Genomic DNA, 8,115 nt, shown 5'->3' with positions numbered 1-8,115 from the left:
CCAATATGTGGTCTATTTTTGAAAATGTCCCATGTGCACTTGAGAAGAACGTATATTCTGTGGCTTTGGGGTGAAATGTTCTGAAGATGTCAATTAAGTCCATCTGATCTAGTGAGTCATTTAGGATTGCTGTTTCTTTGCTGATTTTTTGTCTAGAGGATTTATCCAGTGATGTCAGTGGTGTATTAAAGTCCCCTACTATGATTGTACTATTACAGTCAATCTCTCCTAGAAGTTTTTTTTTTAATGTATTTGGGTGCTCCTGCATTGGGAGCATATATGTTTATCAGAGTTATATCCTCTTGTTGTATCAATCCATTTATTATTATGAAGTGGCCCTCCTTATCTGTTGTTATGGCCTTCACTTTGAAGTCTATTTTATCAGATATAAATATGGCTACCCCAGCTTTTTTTTATTTCCATTTGCCTGAAAGAAATTTTTCCTATCCCTTCACTTTCAGTCCGTGTGAGTCCCTTGTTCTGAGGTGGGTCTCTTGTAGACAGCATATATATGGGTCATGTTTTCTTATCCATTCATCCACTTGATGTCTTTTGATTGGAGCATTTAATTCATTTACGTTTAAGGTTATTATTGATAGGAACTTGTTTGTAGCCATTTTTTATTCTTTGTGCCTGTGTTCCTCCTTACTCTTTTCTTTTTTCTTTTCTTTTCTTTTTTTTTTACAACAGTCCCTTTAACATTTTTTGCATTGCTGGCTTGGTAGTGATAAACTCCCTTAGTTTTTTGTTTGTTTGTTTTTTGTTTGTTTTTTTGTTTTTTTTTGTCTGTGAAGCTCCTGATTTGCCCTTCAATTTTGAAAGATAGCCTTGCTGGATAGAGTATTCTTGGATTCAGCTCCTTGCTTTGCATCACTTTGTATACTTCATTCCATTCTATTCTGGCCTGATATGTTTCTGTTGAGAAATCTTTTGACAGTCTAATGGGAGTTCCCTTGTAGGTAATTTTCTGTTTTTCTCTTGCAGCCCTTAAGATTCTTTCTTTGTCATTAATGTTTGATACTGTAATTATGACGTGTCTTAGTGTGGGTCTTTTGGGGTTCATCTTGTTTTGGACTCTTTGTGCTTGTGTGACTTCTTTCTTCCCCAAATCAGGGAAGTTTTCTGTCATTATTTCTTCAAATAGGTTTTCTAATTCTTGTTCCTCTTCTTGTCATGCTGGCACCCCTATCTATAATAATAAAAGGGTAATATGCGAATTAAACCAGACATCCTTCCAGACGAAGCTGGGGCTGCGAGGGAAGCCCGGGTCCCAGGTGCCTGCGGGCAGCCGGAGGTAAGCCAACCCAGGTCCCAGGTGCTTGTGGGTGGCCAGAAGGAAGCCATTCTGGGTCCTGGGTGCCTGCAGGCAGCTGGAGGGAAGCCAGCCTGGGTCCTGGGTGCCTGCGGACAACCAGAGGGAAGCCAGCCCAGGTCCCAGGCGCCTGTGGGAGGCTGGAGGGAAACCAGCCTGGGTCCTGGGTGCCTGCAGCAGTCAGAGGGAGAGAAGCCCAGGTCCTGGGTACCTGCCAGCAGCCGGAGGGAAGCAAGCCTGGGTCCCAGGTTCCAGAGGGAAGCCAGTGCCGGGAGCCGGGGTAAGGAAGGCCTACTCTTGCACAAATTTTGTGGATTGGGCCTCTAGTTATATATATGTTACTTCGTTTCATGTTGTCCCAAAGCTACCTTAGGCTCTCCTCTTGCTTTCTATTTTTTTTCTCCAGTTGCTGTTCAGATTGGGTGTGTATCTCTGCCCTCTCTTCTAATTTGCTAATTCAGTCCTCTGCTTCTTCTAGTCTACTATTGAAACTTTCCATAGTGTTTTTTATTGTATCTATATTACTTTTTATTTCCACCTGATTCTTATGTAAGTGTTAGATTTTCTCATCCAGCCCGTTTAGGAACTGTATGACCCTTATTCTGGATTCTTTTTCTGACATATTGCATGCCTCTGTTTCACTTAGCTGCTTTTCTGGTGATTCCTCCTTTTCGTTCCTTTGGGTGTTTCTTTGTCTACCCATGTTTGATCTCACTGACAGATCTAGATGTTGATTCGTTCAGGGGCTGCTTCTTGGGTGGCAGTGGCTCCTCAGGCTGCGGTTGCTCCTCAGGCGGTTGCGGCAGCAGCTGTTCCTCAGTTGTCAGCAGCTCCTCTGGTGGGTGCTGTTCGCAGCTGTGGTGGCTCCTCTGGTTGATGAGGGGGAGGCTTCTCGCATAGCTGCTCTTCCTCAGACAGAGGATGTGCTTTATATTTCCTCCTGATTTTGATATGGAATTTTTGGAATTTCCTCCAGATTCTTTGTCCGCCAGAGTCGAAGAATGAATCCACGGACAGAAGGTAGTATAGCAAAGGTGGATATTTATTGAAGAACAAGTACAGACTCCTACATGGGGAAAGGGAAAGATTCTCACAGCACAGACTCCCACGTTGCGGAGGGGGAAAGAGAAGGATTGATGTTTCTTTGCTGAATTTTTGTTTAGGGGATATGTCCAGTGGTATTAGTGGGGTATTAAAGTCCCCTACTATGACTGTATTGCTATCAATCTCTCCCTGGATATGTTCCAGAAGTTTTTTTATGTATTTGTATGCTCCTATATTGGGTGCATATGTGTTTATCAGAGTTATATCTTCTTGTTGAATTGCTCCCTTTAGTATTATGAAGTGGCCTTCCTTATCTCTTGTAATGGCCTTCACTATGAGGTCTATTTTGTCAGATATAAGTATGGCTACCCCTGCTTTTCATTTCCATCCACCTGAAAAACCTTTTTTTATACCTTCACCATAAGTCTGTGTGAGTACTTTGTTCTGAGGTGGTTCTCCTGTAAACAGCAGATATATGGGTCATGTTTTCTTATTCACTAAGCTATTCTGTGTCTTTTGATTGGGGCATTTAATCCATTTACATTTAAGGTTATTATTGATAGGTACTTGTTTGTTGACATTTTTATTCTTTATGCCTGTGTTACTTCTTCCCTTCCTATTTCTTCTTTTTACAGGAGACACTTTAGCATTTTTTGCATTGCTGGTTTTGTGATGATAAACTCTCTTAGTCCTTTTTTGTCTGTGAAGCTCCTGATTTCACCCTCAACTTTGATTGAAAGCCTTGCTGGGTACTGTATTCTGGGATTCAGACTCTTGCTTTGCATGACTTTGTATATTTTATTCCATTCCCTTCTGGCCTGTTTTTCTGTTGATAAATCAGTCAGTAGTCTGATGGGAGATCTCTTGTAGGTAACTTTCTGTCTCTCTCTGGCAGCCTTTAAGATTCTGTCATTGGTGTTTGCCAATTTAATTATAATGTGTCTTGGTGTCAGTCTTTTGGGGTTCATCTTGTTTGGGACTCTGTGAGCTTCTTGGACTTGTGTGAGTTGTTCCCAATATCAGGGAAGTTTTCTGTCATTATTTCTTCAAACAGGTTTTCTATTCCTTGCTCAGTTACCTCTCCTTCTGGCACCGCTGTTATGTGGATGTTGTTTCGTTTTGTGTTGTCCCAAAGTTCCCTTAGGCTCTCCTCCTGTTTTTTAAGTTTTTTTTTTCCAGTTGCTGCTCAGCTTGGGAATTTTTTCCTACCTTGTCTTCTAGCTCACTGATGCAGTCCTCCACTTCTTCTAGTGTACTATTGATGCTTTCTATTGAGTTCTTTATAGCAGCAATGTAATTTTTTATTTCTTCTTGGTTCTTGGTTCTTCCACATGTTGTTGAATTTGTCTTCCATCCTTTCTTGTGCCCTATGATCATTACTCTGAATTCTTTCTCTGACATATTGCTTGCCTCCATTTTGTTTACTTTCTTTTCTGGTGATTTCTCCTTTTCTTTTGTATGTGGGCTGTTTCTTTGTCTCCCCATGTTTGCTCCTCTCTGGATGTCTGGTTATGTAGCTCTCTCTCTCCTTCATTGACTTAGAGGCACAAAGTACAACACAATAAGACATAATACACAGGGGACCAAACATAAATGTATTCACAATACTAATAACCGCAAATAAAGGTGACCACCAGAGAAAAGAGAATTAGGGAAGAGAAGAAAGTGCAAAGATGATATTGAGAAAAGAATAAATGTAAGAGAGAAAAGAAAGAGAAGAAAAAAGAAGGGGGGGAGAATATATGTATATGGGAAGAAAACACCAAAAAAAGCAACAAAAACTAATCCAAAAATGAAAACAACAAACACCCAGAGATGAATGCAAACAACAAACAACAACTAATCAAAAAAATGCAAAAAACAAACACCCATACAACAAACACCCAGATGAATGTGAGGAGGCAGAGCTTTCTCCAGGCAACATCTACCCTTTCCATCCAGGGATTGCCTCACCAGCTGTGTTTAATATGCCAATTCCAGGTGGGTGTTATTCAATTCAGCTGTTACTTCTATTTGCTCTATGAAAAGTCACAGGCTTGTCTGTGTATTCGGTGCTGCTTTGTCTCCCCTTGGACAGACTTTCTAAGGGGGTTGGGGGGGGGGGGGGCTGGAGTCTCAGTGTTCATGTATTCACAGCTGAGGCAGCTGGTCCCTGGGCATTGTGGTTGTAGTGTCCCAGGAGGTATATGAGGTCTCTCTGGTTGAAGGTAAGGCTGTGCTTCTGATCACAGCCAGTCTCCCCTTTATTCAGTTGTTTCTATATCCTTTGATAAAGATTTTTTGCGAGATCAAACTTCAGCTTCCTGAATCTTCTTCTAGTATAGCAGTGAACTTCCTTATAAAATTTACTTTATGCAAGAACCCTGCTAAGTCAGTTTAACCATAACCCCCAACTTCAATATCTGATGAGGTCCCCCAGATGATATGCACCCTTCCTAATATGTTTTTATTGATTTTTTTAGAGAGAGAGGAAGGAAGAGGGATAGAGAGATAGAAAAATTAATGAGAGAAAAACATCATTAATCAGATTCCTCCTGCACACCCCCCACTGGGGATTGAGCCCACAATGAGGCATGTACTCTGACTGGGAATTGAACCAGTGAACTGTTGGTTCCTGGTTCAACACTCAACCACTTAGCCACACCAGCCAGGCACAGTTCTTAAAGTATATGCTACCTCTTTCCATTTCAGGGTTTGGCTTCTCCATGAAGCCTTTTCCCACTCATCCTCTTCCTGTTAGTTTTTCTTCTCTAACTCCTCTACCAGAGCCTAATCAGTATGAAAAACCATTACTTTAAAGCTCTACAATGTGGGATGTTCAATGTGACCTCAAAGGCAAAAATAAGCTCATTTAAACCTCAGACATATGGCCATTTTGGTTAAACTCCAAGGGCCTTAGTCTATTTATTTGTTGGAATTTTACTAGGATATTATTAAATGACAGACAAGACAAATAAATATAATCTCTGTGTAAATTTGCAAATTTTAGTGATATTCCTCCCCATTAAGTTTTAACCTTAATAAGACAACAGAAACCTTTATACAATAAACTAGTCCATGCACTTTGTTTTAGCTTTATAGACAGAGGAACACCATTAAGTAATTATTTTTCTCTAAAAACCAAAATGACTTTTAAACATCTGTACTGAGTCTTCTGAAAGTAATTCGTTTTTGCCAGTGAGAGTTGAAACAAGGACACCACTGTTATGCTCTGACACCCTGAATGCTATTCCAAAATAGATAACACTAAGTCTTTGCCTCTACCCTTTTTATTTAGTGGTAGTCTGTATGAGTCACTTATGTCTGAATGGTAATGATACATTGAAGAGCCAGACACATTCATCCAGACAGAACAAGTAACCGAACAGCTAGGTTTTCTCAAGTACCAGATGGCCCTATTTTACAGAAAAGAAAATCAATGTCTATTGAGGCTAAGTAGCTGGGCCAGGGCCACTCCATAGTTAGCAGTGAAATCTTGCTCTCTTTCTTATGTTTTACAGGTTAAACATTACTATCCTGGAGATTTATTAATATTCTCTTATTCCTTACCTTGGGGGAATTCTCTTAAATGTATTATGCCTCAGTTTCTCCTTTATACAGTTGGGACAAATGACATCATTTCTTCACTAATTCATTCAGCAAAATAGTCTAGGCATGGGAATATAGTCAATAATTTTGTTAACTATTGGTCAATTTTGATAACTATTGTCAACTGTTGGTCTTCAGTGCCAATTCAACACCAACAGAAATCCCAAATTTAGGGTGCAGTTAAAAAGAAAACTTTATTCAATGCAAACAGCTCAACAGTGATGCAGCGTGTCTGTGAAAAGGGCATGGCCATTGAACAGCCCTGGGGCCATACAATCTTGTGGCCAGGCAGGCTGCTCTCTGGCTACACAGCTCTCTCTGTGATGGCTGGTGAGATGTCTTTTAGCCAGGAAAACACAGTATTCAGTCTTTGATAGAAAGTGTCCTCTCTATAGCAGAGAGGAGCTGGCTTATATGGATAGAAGTCCATGCCCCTGTTTCCTGATTGGTCCATCCTCATGCAAATGAGGACGCTGACTACTTACAGTTTGATTGGTCCAAAGGCACTGTTCAAACTGGTCAGAATATAGCTACTCTGATTGCTTGGAGCTGCACAGCTCCAATTGGATTGGGAATGCCTAAATCCTACTGGTTGAATAAGATTCCAAGGAATCTTTATAAGGTCTGGTTCAGATGGCAGAAACAATGTAGGCAGGCAGTTCAGTGCAGAGACAGGAAGTTTAGTGCAGAGGCAGGCAGATTATTGTAGAGGCTTCCCCATGAAGTGCAATTTGTGTGAGAGAAATCTGTGCAGAAATGGCGGTTAGACTCTGTTTTTTAAAAATTTAAGCCCAGTTTGCACCAGCAGACCTTCTTAGTAGGTGTCTTTTTCCCCTCAGGGTTCACACTATGTATTAGGCCAGGTGGGTATTTGAAAGATAGGGGGACCAGTCTGTAAAATACATTATTTTATAACCATTATGCCATACAACTGAAACTAATGCAGAATAATATTGAATGTAAAATGTAATTTTAAATAACTAACTAACTAAATAAATAAATAAATAAAATAGTCTAGGCATTAAAAAGATGAAGAGATGTAATCCATATGTTTAGATATGCACTGTATTTTGCTATAGAAAAATTACAATAAAAATCAGAACTGTCATAGAGTTTAAAACAAAATGCTGTGAGAGGATTGTATTGTTGCAGTGGAGGCAGACTTTGTCAAACTCTTTTGAGCCATTTGAAGAAATATGTAAGGAGCTTAGCATTTGTATACTCTAAAACTTTTTGAAAATTGTATATAAACATACAGTTTTTCCATTTCTATTTCATCATCATCTAGTGCTGAGCTTGACTATGTCCTTGCCATTATATGTGTGCTAGGAACAACTAAGCCATATGAAAAACTGGCAAGGTTGGCTAGATACTTTTGAATATCTCATTTCTCTGTGCCTTTGCTCCCTCTGTCACTTCTATTTGGAAACCCTCTCTCCTTCTATACATATTAGTTTCCTTTTTAAAGGCCCTGCTTGAAGGACCAATCAGTTCACATTTAGGCTGTCTTAGAGAGTCTGAAATGCACACAGGACATAAGATATTTCAGTAACTAACCCTCATTCTAAAACTACTTGTCAAGTACTGGACTTTACTCGGGTTTGCTGCATGATGGGTCACCTTCAATGATGGGCATTTGTAGAAAGGGACTGACACATGGTGATATCTTGGCTGAAATAAAGCACACAGATCTGTGAGCTGTTCTTTAATCATATACTTAAATTCCCTGTATTCAGAGGATTTACTTTTATTAACTTTAAAAAACCATTGAAACCTGTAAAGAATTTTTTTGAGTTTATTTGAGCCAAACTGTCGACATATGCTGGGAAGCAGAACCTTAATGAATTGAGATAATGCTCTGGAAAATGGCAGGTTACATCTGTATTTATACAGTGCAATAAAAGGAAAGGGACTTAGGTAGGTTACATGAAATCCATTAGTGATAGACTAGAGCAGTGATGGCGAACCTTTTGAGCTCGGCATGTCAAAATTTTGAAAAACCCTAACTTAACTCTGGTGCCGTGTCACATATAGAAATATTCATAATTTTTTTTTATATTTGCAACCATAGTAAAAAAAAGATTTATATTTTTTATATTTACTTTATATATTTAAATGCCATTTAACAAATCAACCAAAAATATGTATAAAATGAACAAAAACAGAAAAAC

At 39.4% G+C, this 8,115-nt stretch overlaps 1 protein-coding gene across 1 annotated transcript in view; it reads left to right on the top strand.

Moving 5' to 3' along the window:
- Positions 1–8,115, top strand: part of IL1RAPL2 (interleukin 1 receptor accessory protein-like 2) — a 1,356,387-nt gene that overhangs the window by 102,139 nt on the left and 1,246,133 nt on the right. The gene's annotated exons all lie outside the window — the stretch shown is intronic.

Source organism: Myotis brandtii, unplaced genomic scaffold, assembly GCF_000412655.1.
Source record: "Myotis brandtii unplaced genomic scaffold, ASM41265v1 scaffold305, whole genome shotgun sequence".
In the NCBI taxonomy this organism is placed as follows: domain Eukaryota; kingdom Metazoa; phylum Chordata; class Mammalia; order Chiroptera; family Vespertilionidae; genus Myotis; species Myotis brandtii.
The sequence above is the reverse complement of the archived record's forward strand: the minus strand, read 5'-3'. Positions and strand labels throughout refer to the sequence as shown.